We start from the raw sequence: 16,568 nt of genomic DNA, 5'->3' as shown, positions 1-16,568 counted from the left end.
ATTTAAAGTAAATAAAGTAAATAGTTGACAAAGATTGAAGGACAATTTTCTTAAACAAGGCCTAGCAGATCTAATGGTTTTACCTGCAAAGCTCACAATGACAAAGTCACCATCATCATTTTTCTGGCCATCTGAACTCTCATCAGTGGTGTCGTTAAGTGGAATTGAGATGTCACTCTTCTGAGCTACTGTAGACAATCACTTTCTTTTGGTGACCAGCGTATACAGCCATGCCACTGGCACAACTCTCAGAAATGTACTTTGCACTAGTTGCTCCGTGCTTGTGGAACCAAATGCCACCTGACAAATGTGATTCCCTCTACATTTCTGCCTTTAAATCAAGGCTCAAAACCCATATGTACACCCTGGTGTTTCCTCCCCATTAACTATCTTACCTCTGCACTACTATCTGTGTTTATGTGGATGTATGGGCTTTACGTCTTTTATTTTGGTTATTGTTATTTTACCCTCATTGTTTACCTTCTGAATGCACTATGTACAGCACTTTGGACAGTGCAAACTGTCATAAATGTGCTTTTATAAATACATTTTACTTACTTACTTACTTATAATTCACCTAGGCCCTTTGGCACAAATCACCCCAATCCCAGACATTTGGATAATAAGCATGATGCAGCAATTTAGGGCTGACATCGTGCTAACTGTATAGACTCAAAATGTAGCATACCAAAGCACTAAAACATGTGTCAAATGTTTTCAAACTTGTCTATAAGTGTTCAGACACAATAATCAAAAAACCTTGATCTTGGAAATTTTACTTTGAAAGGCAAAACAGTTTTTTTAGCTTAAATGTGCTTATATCTTATTCCTTGTGTCTCCCTTCTTTACAGGATGAGTCAAATGGATGGCTCTTCTTAAATATGTGGTCACATTTCCAATTTCTTCCACGGTTTTCTAGAAATAAGGGGTGGCACAACTTCCAAAATGCACAACTTAGGCCACTCTCCCTTATTGTCATTTAGAGCATTTTCTATAAGTAATATAAAGATAAAGATTTAAGAAAAATCCAAACTGGTCTCTTCATTTTTTCCAGGGCTGTACGTTTCTCCCATAAATGATTTGTGCGTCTTTTTGTTTTGCATCTGATGCCTTCTGAATGTCATATCCTTGTTTATCCTTCTCTTACAATGGGAATGTTTTTTTTCTGTATCTTTCCTTATATAAGACTGCAATTACTGGCTGGTTGGTGGTTGCAGAAATAGCCAGGGGGAAAATAGCAGAAAATGTCACCACACTCCACTGAGCTAAACTGGCTAAACGATGACAAGCTCTCTCTCTCTCTCTCTCTCTCTCTCTCTCTCTCTCTCTCTCTCTCTCTCTCTCTCTCTCTCTCTCTCTCTCTCTTCTCTCTCTTTCTCTCTCTCTCTCTCTCTCTCTCTCTCTCTCTCTCTCTCTCTTTCTCTCTCTCCCTGTCATGATAAACAGACTAACAGGCGTCAGGGGTTTAACATATACACACTTCACGACCCTCATTAGGAGAGGATAATGTCGCCGTTCGGCTAGGCAAATTGGCAAGACATCAAAAGCCTTTCTTGTGACATTGGGGAGAGTTTAAAGGAGAAGTAAGTGATATTTTTAAATGTTAATATACGTGTTAAAGCACTCTGTACTCATACAGCAATCACTTAAACACTATGCGCAGTTCACAACACAGGTCTCCCAGTCATTCAGCTTTTCAGTAATTGCCAGATAAAATGTCGAGTATCCCGCTCGTTTTTATCCAATCAGGAGACAGAGCGCTATAACGAGGCGGGTCTCTGTGCCCGTGAACAATGACTCGCTGCTCTCCATCGCGGCACTATCTGACGAAGACGACTGTGTGTTCATGTGGTGGTGACGTAGGGAGAGAGGGGGATCGCTAACTGCTAGTCACTGACAGGAAGTTAGCTGAAAGGACTACATCACTTACATCTCCTTTAAGGTTAGCATCTGATCATACACACTCATGATCACGTAATGTGTGAGTGTTTTTTGTTTATCTTTTGTTTCTTGACATCAAAGGGTGTATATATGAGCAGCGTGGGTCCTATACTTATTTAACATTCATCAGCATCAATGAAGAGTTGAATATTACTTCTGTAAAATTAAATCTGAAGTCATTTTTATTCATGGCTTTTGTTTTATCCTTGGATTTGTATTGACACTTCTAAGCACAAAGTCACTTGAGAGTTGCACTATAGCTGTCCTTAATGCTACAAGTAAAAAAGTCCAAAAATGTACATTCAAGTGTTCAATTGACTAAACCTTGTCTGTTTGCATCTGTATAGTTATCCTATACAACCATATTTAACGGCCATTACCTAAATATAACATGATATCATAGCAGTTTTTGGATTTAGAAAATTAAAGAAGGCTGTATCATTAAACTGCTCTGTTAAAACTTTGGAATCTAATATGTTGTAAAAAAAATTAAATAAAGATTGCCTGGATTTTCTTTTTAAAAGATGTGTACGCATTATAAGTTAGATATTTAAGGTGAAGTAAGCGATTTATTTATTTATAAGTGTTAAATCGCTCTTTATTCATACAGTGATCACTTATATAGTGTACACGTTTTATAAAGTCGATCTCTCAGTCATTCGCTCTGAATGTAATCGGCAAATAAACTTTTCGGAGATCACACTACTGATAACCAATCAGAAGAGAGAACGCAACAAACCAGCACCCGTCTAACTGCCGGTACACGTGCAGAGCGACAGATGAGTGAATGTGTATGCGCCTACAATGGCGGAGCAGGTAGAAATCCTTCCCAATGTCTGTTTTGATGGTTTTTAATAATGTTTTATCGCACTTATGGATCTGAGATGATGCTAGATAACTTGCTGCTTGAAGACCGCAGTGCATTAATGGGGTGACGTGGGGACGAGGGAGGGGACTGCTAACTGCAGTCACTGACAGGAAGTTAGCTAAACTGACCATTCCGCTTACTGTTTTCAATTTGACACTTTTCACTTCCATTCTCTTACCTGAATTGTCTGGCACAGTTGCGGTTTTTCTTTTTTCAGTTTCTCATCTACACTCAGTGCGTCTCCATAGGACAACTAAATTGGATTAAGACGTATACCGAACTTGCCACTCGAACGGACCGTGTCACTTGTCTGAATATAGTGCATGGCTTCTCAAAGATTTGATAAAAGGCTGGAGCATAGCTGACTCCGCTATGCTAGGTGGTCTTGTAGCCCTTTCACCAAGTGGTTATAGAGCCACGTCCGGTTCCTTTCCGGCAACAACACTACTATCGCCTCCTTCCACTTCCTTGTGAAATCCGCAGCAGGGATTCTCGAGCAAGCCCAGAATGAGAACTCCGATATGCGATCCTGCATACATGCACGTAGAAGGCCGACTATGAACGAGTTATGAAGGTATTCTTATCCAACTTCGCTTGTCCGTTAATATTCCGATTTGTGTGTGAAATAGATCGGATAAAAGTGTTTACATGCATTATACAAGTCCTGTTGAAGTCTTATTCGTTTATTTACCTGATTATGAGGCTGCATGTAAACACACTAATTGTTTCCCCTTGTCCTGTCCCCTACCTCCCCCCTCCTTTTTCCCTCTCCACTCCCCCCTTTACTAATTTGTTTCTTGGCTAATGACACAATCATCTTGGGTCACCTTCAAAGCACTGCCTCTCAAAAGCAGTTTCTAGACAAATGCTCTCGCGTTTTTCCAGAGGCCGCCTATAGTGTCAGAACATCAGAGGGTTAGGAGTGGCAGAGTAAATGCCACACAAACAGATGCTTTTCTCCAGGAAAAATCACCGCACTACTGCTACTGCCTGCTGGCCTGCTCCTGGCTCTCAGCTCCTGGCTTTGATCTGCTTGTCACAGGGGGGTTGTCTTATCGGTGTGTGCTTGCAAGCTTGCATCTATCTGTGATTAATCTATACTGAGTCAAAGGTAGGGTGTAATCAGCGCATAATAAAAGGGGCTCCGTAACCATGAAGGGGAAATGGAAGATGGCGTGTCCGGCGCTTTTTTTTGGCAGGGTAATGGAGCCTAACACACACACACACACACACACACACACACACACACACACACACACACACACACACACACACACACACACACACACACACACACACACACAAGAAGTCATTTAGGAGCAGCTCTGCCCCTGTCACATGCCTGTCACACCACCGACTCTGCACTGTCACAACCCATGTGTGTCTGGTTGAGTGCATCTCAGTGTGAGGGCATCTTCCATAGTACCGCGTCAGTCAAAGACAACACACATCACAATCAAAAGAATACACATGCACGTGTGCTTACTTTGCAGCATGGTAAACAAAGAAATTGTAAGAGGGCTATAGCGACGCCGTCAACCATCAAATCTGTCCTTGCCTGATAAGCATCCTCTCAAACCGCAGTGACATTTTCACCAATCACAAGCCGAGTGTGAAGGCTATGAATGTGCATGTCTGTCTGTGTACGTTCACATCCACATTTGATTTGATTTGATTTTATTAAGATCCCCATTAGCTGATGCAGAAACATCAGCTACTCTTCCTGCGGTCCACACACAACATATACAAGAAAGAAAAACATATGAAATATATACAAAGAAGAACAATCACAAAACATAGGAACGAAACCATCAATACACAAACAACATTTAAAAATGTAAAAATAGCAGGTCTCTAATCTCTAATACGGACAGCAATTAGGTGTTGTTTCACATGTTTTTTGAACCCAGTTTTATTCAGATTTGTAGAGATATGCCCTGGGAGGGAGTTCCATTCAACCATAGCTCTATACAACACTGTACGTTGTTTTGAATTTGGTTTGGTTTGTGGAATAGTGTCGATGCGTCTCTCTCTCTCTCTGAGAGCGTTCTATGTATGAATAACAGGCCTTTTATACAAAGAGCCAAATGAATGTATGACCCTGCTGTACAGGGTAATAAATCACCCCGTTGTGAAGGATGAGCTGTCGTTTTCTTTATTTCTCTCAGCCCCCCCACCCTAAAATGTTACCATTAGCATTTAGTTTTGTTGTGTGGAGATAAATGACTGGGAAGATTTATGCAAAGAGAATTAGATAATGCCAAGTGTGTCAGAACGCGGTCATGAAAGTCATGTCAAACTCTTTGATTAATGGGAAAAGAGCAGCGAGTTGACGTGACGTGTTCTTTTAACTCCCTGTCAAGTTGAATTGAATTATTTGGTGTTTTTGACTCTTTTTATGCTGTATCTATGAAATGCAACATTTTTATCTTGCTGATGCACTTCGGACGCAGCATTACACAATATTAATGGCTTTGACAGCACACAGTTTGCTCCTGTGTTCAATATGAGAGAAGTTACCATCCCAATCAGTTTCCTCTAGTCTTTAGTATCATTTTAAAGCTCCATCATAACTGCCTGTTTTTAATGTCAGGAAACATTATAACCTAAATTAAGTTTGATGTAAGTACGGCCTGTAATCCAATGAACAGGGCTCTAGCCACCGCCACGAAATGAGAGTGTGCGAGTGTCATTTCTACCTAGTCACACTGGTGTTAGTGCATGAACATGAAGCAGGAATCAAGTTCAACGCTACCCATTAATATAGCAAAAGAGGAAATCCCTTTTACAAAATTCGAAACAGAGATCTCTGTAATGAATGGTTGAATGTGAATCCAACTATTTATTTTTTATTTTATTTTTTAACATTTATTTATACAGGTAAATTCCATGTATTTATATTATTATGTGGCGGGGAGGTGCGGGATCGAACCGACCGCCCTACCCACTTCGCCAAAGCCGCCCAAGTACAAAAGACGTGGCGGCCTGCGCCCTGTTTATAGGAGTGATCCCGTACAATCTCTAAAAAAAGACAGATACAATTATAACATTGCCTACCCCCTTGTCGGTCCAAGTTCATTGATTAATACATTGCCGTACAAAAGGGGGGGGGGGGGGGGTCGACCAAATGTGATGGTACAACCGTCTGAGAAAATAGGTGGCACCAGTGCCACAAGTGAAAAAGTCTACAGACCTGCATGTATACTTTACTTATATTCCTGATTTTTACACAGAACTCTAATGTCATCCAACCAGACTCATAGATCTTAGTAGGTACGAAGTAGCTACATGGAATCAAACTACATTTTATTGAACATACGATGAACATAAATGACATGTCACAGCAAACAAGACCATCAGTGCAAAGAACATTTTAAATCGTTTTTCTCATGTCTTTGTCATGGGTACGCTCACCTAGGAACGACAACGTTGTAAAATCACACCAACATACCGCTTTCTGTCCAAAGGGGCCTCTATAATTAACACAAACCTGAAAGTTCCTCGTAGCAACTTAAGGCCCGAGCCGAGAATTTCTGTCGGGGGGGGGGGCTCTGAAGGTTTCACTTTCACTCCTCCTTTCAAGTGCTTCCTCTTCTTCCCTGTGGCCCGTTTGTCGTCCTCCTTTCTTTCTACACCCCTGCCCTAGGAGCCTTGAATTAATGTTTGACTGTGGGAGACTTGTAGATGGCAAATGTTCACCATTCATTATGCATGACTTCCATGTTGCCATTCATTTCTGTGGAGCCAGCCTGGTCGAGGAAATGATTTTGTACATTATGTTTGTTTAATGAAATTGTCACACTAATGGAAGTGAAGGGCTGAAGAAGATGGAGATGACTGTTTCTGTTTGTCATCTTTATGACCCCAATTCTCCCTCCTTTTAATTTTCATTTTTTTTTACATCACAACTGGTTTCACATCATCAAGCTCCCCCGGTGGTCTATTTATGGAGCAATGTAGAGACAGTGGGAGGAATTCTATTATATCTGAAAAAAAATCAGTCAAGTGCTCACACATAGTGTTGGCAAGTGTTGTGTATTTGTGTGTTGTGCCTTGGTGTAAGTTTGTGTATGCCCACATTTACTCAAGGTGTACCTGTGTTTTGAGGGGGTTCCAATATGTTGCTGCTTTATGAATAATGTAGATGTCTGTAAGGTCTGCTCTGGCCATACATCTCTCTGAGCCAACATGCTTTATATCACAGCTGACTGCACCTTAAGCCACTTATATAGGAGTGTTTCCTCATCTCCAAATCAGTCCTGATAAACACTATAACATGGTTGATTTTCCCCAGTTTGTGCCTTCACATTAACATTTCATTTTATAATTTAATTAAAAAAATATTGTTGATCTTTGAAAAAACAAGATGCACATGTCAGCTCTAACCACTGTGTGAAAGTATCAAAGTATCCCAACAAAGTCAAATTGATTTCTATAGCACATTTAGAAACATCAGTTCACATCAAAGTGCTGTACAAAATTCAATACAAAACAACATATAAAATACAAGAAAAAAATTTAAACGTAGGAGTGTCAAAGCCTCAACTTGTGTTATAGGCCAATGCAAAAAAAAAGTGAGTCTTCAGCAAGGTTTTAAACTGGTCAACTTTACAGGGATCCTATTTCTATTCATTCACACACAGTCATACTGGTGGTGCTAAACTACGGTAGAATCCACAGCTGCCCTGGGGCAGACTGACACAAGCATGGCAGCCATTCAGCGCCTACGGCCCCTCAGACCACCACCTCAAACATACAGCAGTCATACACATTCATACAAGGCAAGGTGAGCAGAAGCCCATCCTTCAGGAAGCACCACCTGGATGAGGGGGACTATCCCTCTGTTACCCAGGTTGTGTTCGGAAAGCCATACTAACGTCCTCCCTCCTACATACTCAACATCTATATACTGTCTACAGATCTATTGTGTATGCGAGGTGCATCAAAACATTCACGCTGAAGTATACTCAAGCTATAAAGAATTTCTTCTTCTTATTATTATAAGATTCCGGCCGTTTAGACGCTGTTTAGCGTATTACTGCCCTCCACAGGTTAGGTATAGAACTAGATTTTTACATACAGTCCTGTGTTGTGCAGGAAATGCAGAATTGTAAATAAAGAAGAATAAAGAAAAACTTCCTTATCGTTTGAAAAGACGCAATGCATTGTGGGGCAGTTGAGGAAAAGTATCCAATCGATCCATACCCAAAATCTTCCCGGAAATTAGTACTCATCCGGGCATTTCTCGCCTACCCAAACTCGCAAAAACAACCGTAACATACTCGTAAATTGACGTCAAAATGAGTATAAGTAGGACGTTAGTATGGCTTTCCGAACACAGCCCCAGTGAAAAACCCTGACGAGGGATTTCCAAAATTACACCTTTAAAGTCGGAAATGACACGTGTCTGTGCTCAATTTGTATGAAGATCTGAAACATTCAGAAGGTTGTTTCCTTTAAAGAGGATGCATTGCTGTTCTCAAGCTATTTCCATAGTTCTCCTCAAGGTCCCCTCAAACCCTCTGGACTGAAAACATATTCAGATCACTGTGTCTTATTAAAACAATTATTCTCACCGGTTTCTCACATTTTGACTGTATTTCTTATCCAGGAAGCAGACACTTACCATATATTAAAGGAGTACTTCACCCATACAGAACCGGCGTTCTATAAAATCGCTATTATAATATAATGAATTAGGTTTTTCTTCCTTCAGTCTTCCCTTGGCCCAGCTGTCATGTTAATACTAACCCTACATTTGACCAGGTGTGATGTCACACATGGTTAAAATTTAGGTTTAGACATTGAGACCATAAAACACTGGTTGCGTTCCGAATCGCATACTCTTTCTTTTTTCTATTCTACATACTACATCCGACGATAAAAAGAATCTAGTTAGGATGCAGTAGGCATACTATTGGGACATACACTCAACAAAAATATAAACGCAACACTTTTGTTTTTGCTCCCATTTTTCACGAGATGGACATAAAGATCTAAAATTCATTCCAGATACACAATTGTACCATTTATCTCAAACATTGTTCACAAATCTGTCTAAATGTGTGATAGTGAGCACTTCTGCTTTGCTGAGATAATCAATCCCACCTCACATCAAGATGCTGATCTGACATCATGATTAGTGCACAGGTGTGCCTTAGACTGTCCACAATAAAAGGCCACCCTGAAATGTGCAGTTTTGTCTCACAGCAAAATGCCACAGATGCCACAAGCATTGAGGGAGCGTGCAATTGGCATGCTGACAGCAGGAATGTCAACCAGATCTGTTGCTCGTGCATTGAATGTTCATTTCTCCACCATAAGCCAACTCCAGCAACTTCGCACAGCCATTGAAGAGGAGTGGACCAACATTCCACAGGCCACAATTGACAATCTGATAAACTCTATGCGAAAAAGATGTGTTGCACTGCATGAGGCAAATGGTGGTCACACCAGATACTGACTGGTTCTGAGTCCCCAGACCCCCAATAAAGCAAAAAAATGCACATTTCAGAGTGGCCTTTTATTGTGGACAGTCTAAGGCACACCTGTGCACTAATCATGATGTCAGATCAGCATCTTGATGTGGCACACCTGTGAGGTGGGATGGATTATCTCAGCAAAGCAGAAGTGCTCACTATCACACATTTAGACAGATTTGTGAACAATGTTTGAGAGAAATGGTACAATTGTGTATCTGGAATGAATTTTAAATCTTTAAGTCCATCTCATGAAAAATGGGAGCAAAAACAAAAGTGTTTTGCGTTTATATTTTTGTTGAGTGTACTTTACTCTCTTATTTTATCATAACATTGCGCTTGATCTTGCCTCTTGCTTTTATATCCGTCGCATCCCCGTTTGTTTTCATATGGAGGCTTCGTCGATGTGACGTCACTTCACGTGCGCACTGGATTGTGGGTCAGAATCGCCCAAATAGGATGCAGTTTTCAGCACTAACAATCTTGGCCGCATGAAGTAGGACATCCGGGTACTTCTAACCATCCTAAATCTGGCCACAAGAGTCGGGACATCCTAAATCTTTTTTTCTACATACTATATAGTAGAAAGTATGCGATTCGGAACGCAACCACTCTTTCTGCCTTTTCTCAGGCTAGGATTGTTACGATCCTGCCTGGGCCTCAAGCCCTTTGTGGTTTTGTTCTCCCCTTTCCCTTGTCTGATTGCAGGGTTGGAATCAGGTGTGCAGGAGCCAGGCACCAGCACCCACAGCTGCCACCAATCTTCTAATCTACTGCTCTACTTATACCCGGTTCAACCTTCCAGACACTGCCAGATTGTAAACTCTGTTACCCATCCTCCAGCCTGACTCCTGCCACCAGCTCCAGCCCTCGTCAGCCAGCTCTCCCTCCCTGGACCCCCCTGCCTGCCTGCTCTTGCCTGCCTCAGCTCGTCTCCCTGGATTCTCCCCTTGGCACTTCTCCCTGGACCCCCGTGCCTGTCAGCCACTCCAGAGCCCGGCCCAAAACCCCAGATTCCTTCTAAATAAACCCTCTTAAACTGGTACTGTCTCTGCGCCTGTGTCCTCCCTGTCTAGCCGTTACAAGGATGAACCGATTTCTAAAATGTTTGCATATTTATACCACATAGGATCTCAGAGTTCAATACACCTCCATATTTCCACTGGTGAAGTATGTCTTCTTGCAATACATCTCTAATTTATTTTGTATTGAAATATTATGAAATAACCTAACATCAGTTTGGACAAATGTAACCTGTGTGGTAGACTTACTTGAAAAATGTTATCTCCAGATGTAACTTATTGAAAAAGTGAAATAGTTTTCAGTCACATCACTCATTACTTCGACAGTGCAGCTCCGACAAAGGCCTTTAAATGACTTCTAATCTGTGTAGCTCATTTAAAGGTGAAGTAAGCGATTTATTTATGTTAATATAAGTGTTAAATCACTCTTTATTCACAGTGATCACTTATATAGTGTGCGCGTTTCATAAAGCCGATGTCTCAGTCAACCACTCTGCATGTAATCGGCAAATACACTTTTTTGCCATCCCACTACTGATAACCTTCCCAATGTCTGTTTTGATGGTTTTTACCATGTTTTATCACACTTACTTATCTGAGATGATGCTAGATAACTTGCTGCTTGAAGACCGCAGTGCATTAATGTGGTGACGTAGGGACGAGGGAGGGGACTGCTAACTGCAGGAAGTTACCTTAACTGACCATTCCGCTTACTGAACCTTTAACGTGAGTATAGTCGCACTCCAGAGAAGTCCTGGGGCTGCCTGAAGGCTAACCAGTTGCATGCAGGGAAAGCTGTCGATGGCTTTTGGCAGCAAGAATGTACAACATATAAATAAGAAAACTTGTGTGTTATCCGCTACATTTAAAAATGTTGGTCAATGACCAGTCGACTCCCAATTAAAATGCACGGAGAAGAAATCCATATCAGCTCTCCTTTCCTGCATTTTGTACGGAATGATGTTGAATATAATCTGACCCATCTGGTTATTAAGACACTGCAGTTCAACAGGGTTACATGTTAATCGTATAGATATCATCACAAAACAACAACAGACAAGGTTTAGTCGAATAAACACATAGATGTACATTTTGGATGTTATATTTATATGAAAAAAATACATTATTGAAGCAATATAACCAACAATCTCACAATTAACCACTACTTGCTTTGAGTGAGAGAAAGGCGCTTTATACAACAAATATATTATTATTATTATCGCTTAACATCAACTAGTCCATCCCCAAATTGTTGAAGTAACTTTCTTGAGTGACTGTAACATGAAAACAATGGGTTTCAATTCTAATCTCTTCCACTATTAATTACTAAACGTAATACATTTACTATGACTTAATAGCAAATAGTTAATGTGTTATGGCAAAGCACTACTGTTATTGAAACTAAAACATTTCCGTTTAGTTTGATCGTCATATAAATTGTACTTTGGGACATACACATTTCTGGATAGAAGTGGATCAGAAACTTAAGACGTAAGATGGCTTTATTATTATTATTATTATTATTATTATTATTATTATTATTATTATTATTATTATTATTATTATTATTATATATTACAGAAGTCTTTGATTCATCTTGACATTCTTTAGCAAAAGTGTTAAAGCTTCAATGAGCTGGTTTTACAAACATCAACAGCAATCTGTTGTTGTTGTTGTAAGAACTTATGTTCCTCTGTGAATAAAATGTAGCAGGAAAAGATGAGAGGCAAAGACTGGGGCTACCTGTTTATTCAATGAAGGACTCCCTTTCAAAGAAGTAACAGTATTATTAGTAATGCACAGGAACCCAGTCATTTCAACTGTGTTCAAGTAGAGGCATATGGCATGTTGGCGCACAGAGCCCTGTATTTACACAAGTAATCCTGTCAATGCAAAATGTCTGACAGTGTTGATTATTGTAAGTCACTGTAAAGAAGGGTTCTTCTTCTTCCTCTTCTTGTATCCAATGGAGGGGGGAACATTATCCCTCATAATGCCCCTTCCATTCAACTTTCACATATCAGCTGTAATCCTTTTGTACACAGAAACTGTTGTGCAAATACCAAAGCATATGCACATGTGATGTGTGTGTGTGTGTGTGTGTGTGTGTGTGTGTGTTTACTGCATTGCATGGTGCTGATGCTGCCTCTAAACAAAAAATCCATCAGCGAGTCCAGCCATGCGATTACAGCCTGCCATGGGAAACGCTGACTACTGCTGCTACTCTATTAGGCAAAGTGCTTATATGTGTATATATATATGTGCGTGTGTGTATGTGTGTGTGTGTGTGTGTGTGTGTGTGTGTGTGTGTGTGTGTGTGTGTGTGTGTGTGTGTGTGTGTGTGTGTGTGTGTGTGTGTGTGTGTGTGTGTGTGTGTGTGTGTGTGTGTGTGTGTGTGTGTGTGTGTGTGTGTGTGTGTGTGTGTGTGTGTGTGTGTGGGAGAGTAGAGCGAGAATGCCATACCAGGTGCTAAGTGCTTCAGAGTCTGTCTGTCTGTCACCCCAATCCTTTTTAGTTAATGTGTCTTCTGTTCTAGCTGTGTTGGTAAATACTACTTCTAATAATAATACATGTATTTTATATGGCGCTTTTCAAAGGTACTCAAAGACACTTTACAAATAAATAAGTTCACTAGCAAATTAGAAACAGGTGTAGAAATAAAGCCAACGCACAGTAAACAAAAGCAAACGGAAGTGAAACATTAAAATCAGCATAAAATAGTAGGTGTAATGTAAATATGAAATGTAAATATGTCAAATGTACAGTATCATTGGCTGAAGGCTATTCTGAATTTTCAAGCTTTATTAGACAGTACAGAATTGAAATGGGAAGACAGAGAGAGAGGGGGGAGACCTGCAGTAAAGGTCCATGGGTCGGATTTGAACCCGCGACCACTGCAACGAAGGCTGGAGCCAATATGGTACGCGCTCCACTTCACTGGAGTGCCCCAGATACAGTATATGTAAATGTCTGCTAAGTTTTTCTTTGTGACTGCCACATACTGTATATTGCAGAGCAAAATTCTTGTATGTGTATGTGTGTCAGGCAGGCTGTGAAATAGGGTTGATGTGTCCACTCTATAGACAGGTGCAGAGTGTGAATGGGGGCTGCAGTAGACGTCACTCCTCCGCCGCGGTCTGCTTCCTCTGTCAGCCTACTCAGCCACCACTGGCTTTGATTACTTGTTATTTGAGCGTGAAATCTGAATATGCTTTTTCATTACTCAAAGTTTTGGTCTGTTGGGTGTGAGGAGGCGCCTGGGCGACAACAGCAGCGCAACGGTTGTTTTTTTATGATGTGCTGTTGGGTCTGGATTTGTGTTCGCAGTTGTCGCATCGATACAGGGTAAAAGTATACATACATTCAAGGATATAAACAATAAAAACACCATATTTCTGTGTGACTTTTGGTGGTTTTTTGTTGGGGCGGTGGACCACTTTGGGCCTTACAGAAACATCTCAACAACAATATGATGGTTTGCCACATTACCCTTTTCAAATTTTGTGGCATGAATGGAAAATGTCCAGAACATGGATCCTAAAGACTTTGGTGATCCTCCGACTTTTCGTGTCTTTTTTGCTAGTTAGCTAAATATTAATTTTATTTTCATTTCATCTACTAGATGGATTGGAAGAAAATATCTGACAGTATCCTCATGACTCTGATGATGCCTTGGGTTCTTCTTAAGCACCAGAGGCAGGTTGACCTTTGTGGTGTTGAATGAAATGTCAAATCAAATCAGTTTTATTTGTATAGCCCAATATCACAAAAATCACATTTCCCTCAGTGGGTTTTACTTTCCATACAGTATGACACCCTGCCCCTAGACCCTTAGCTCGGCTGAGAAAAAACTCCCAGTAAAAAACCCTTTAAAAAAAAGATAAATCTCAGGGAGAGTTGACAGAGTAAGGGATCCCTCTCCCAGGGCGGACATCCTGCAAAAAATATACAATAAATGTCTCAACGGCTGTTAAACACAGACATTATACAGACATTATTGTGCCCCATCAGGAAGGAAGTAGCCTAAACACTGTATGTGAGCATCAGGGGCCTGTTTCAGGTAGCTGGTTTTGAGGCAACCCAGAGTTTGTTCGCTCTGAGTTAGTGGAAACTCTGGGTTTTCCGTTTCAAGAAGCAGGTTCAGTGCAACTGAGAGTCAGTTACTGCGGCAACATACGCCGTGGGTCTAACCTGCTGGATAGGTGGTTAGACCTACCCTGAGTTTGTTTTCACTTTACGCTGCAGCTCCGACTGAAGAAAGAGTCACTGTCACAACGCAACCCTGTACAGTTTAAAGCAAAATCACTCGATAGAAATCTCCATCGGGATGTTTTTATCATTTCTTGATGATTTTACGTTTGATCGATCATTTATCTGATCAGTTGCCTTGTTCTCAGCCCTCGTGCCGTTCATATGCGGCCACCTTACACATCGTGAACATGCTTTACATTCAGATTAATAAACCTATTGTATTGTATGTATCTCGTTATTTATTTTTATCATTATCAGTAGTTTTTTAACATCTGTGCCACTGAACATAGGCTATTTATGTCAGGTTGAAATGTAATTCTGCGGCTGCACGTGATCGTTACTGTTCACTTGTGTCATCCCAAAGTCACAGACAAGCCTCGTTAAATAGCCCAATATGAATATAGAAATAGTATAATAATTTAAACTGTGATCACTAGAGGACAAGGGATCTGGTAATAAAACAATCAGGCTCTACAATGGAAACTGTCACCTTATGTGTCAAATGTTAATATCTTTCACTCCCCATTTAAAAGAAGCGACAGTCTGTTTACTGCACAGTAGGCCTAGGCCTATTATAGCTTGCCTACATAATAGGCTACAGCGAATATAAAACACTGTCAGCAATGCTTTGCAGCGGCAGTTTAATAATTTTGTTGCTGCTGATATGCGTAACTGAATTCTTAAAATAGACTTGCTTCTCATACGGAAGCAATGATGCTCTTGACTAAAAACTTTTGCACCGTTTTTTTCTGAATTGCCGAAGTGATTAGATCAGAGTTATGAGACAATATCCCCGTTCATTCTTCTCCATAAGCTCCTTCGTTAATATTTCTTACTCTAGTGGGAGGAGTGGAGAAGTTTTATTTTTTTTTATTTTTTGAGAAGTGGGAGGATCAAGCATTTGTTTCTTCTGTTTCCATGGTGAATCATGTTATCAGCGATCCATTGACGATGGCTTTTATGCACACGCTCCACCCAGAGTGAACACGCTCAGAGTTGATTAACCTAACGCTGATCCACTGTTCTGAAACCGAAAACCCAGAGTTGCTCGTCAACCCTGCGCTCTGAGTTGACCAACTCAGAGCGCAGGATTAAACCCAGAGTATGTAAAACCAGCTACCTGAAATAGGCCCCAGGTCACAATGTCTTTTGTCCGATGCGTTGGTTTATGACCACATCCAGTAGCTATAAGCTGGTGAGCTAAGCCTGACCTCTGAGCTTCACATTGCTTTCTCTCCTGCAGAACAGTCTGGACTTTCTCCAATCTCCGTGAGGAGTAGCCGGTCAAAACTTAACCCAGCTAATCAGGGCCCGCCTTCTGTCCCAATGTCCATCCCTTAGAGTGGAAGTGAGCTCATCATTGGTTGGCATAGTCGTCAATCTAGCCTTGTGAGACCAGCTGTATCTCACAAGCTAATTTATTGATCCATGATGACGTCAAGGACTACAAGAACCAATCAGGGGCTCCCTTTCACTAACAGACAGAAAGTTGGGATGGTCCGGTCTGACTGGAGGCTAGATTGAAACTACATAAACCATGATGTTTTTCTTCCCTCAGTTTTCCCTTGGTCCAGCTGTTCTGGAAATCCTAACCCTGCATTTTACCATGTGTGATGTCATACATGGGAAAATATTGGGTTAGACAGTGAGACCATAAAACACTCTTTCTGCCTCTTCTCATGCTAGGATGAACCGATTTGAACCGTTTGCACATTTATACTATAGGATCTCAGAGTTCAATAGGCCTTCAGATAATGATTATCCCATCAACATTAGCCATTCTTTATTTTTTAGACCTGATAAATAAATGGTATACCTGCTAAATATCATAATTTTATCATAGTGATGTTAGCATTTACTGGAGGTGAAAGCCTCCCCATACCCAAGAACAGCTTCAAAGAGCAATAACATGGCTGTCCAACTACTGTATAGTCTTGTTTAAAATGTTTTAGCACGTGCAAGTTCACTTTTCTCTATATGTCATTTTCCCATACTCCTCTGTGAGAA

This window comes from Ammodytes marinus (assembly GCF_949987685.1).
Source record: "Ammodytes marinus genome assembly, chromosome: 10".
Classification (NCBI taxonomy): Eukaryota; Metazoa; Chordata; class Actinopteri; order Uranoscopiformes; family Ammodytidae; genus Ammodytes; species Ammodytes marinus.
Note: the sequence above shows the minus strand (reverse complement) of the source record.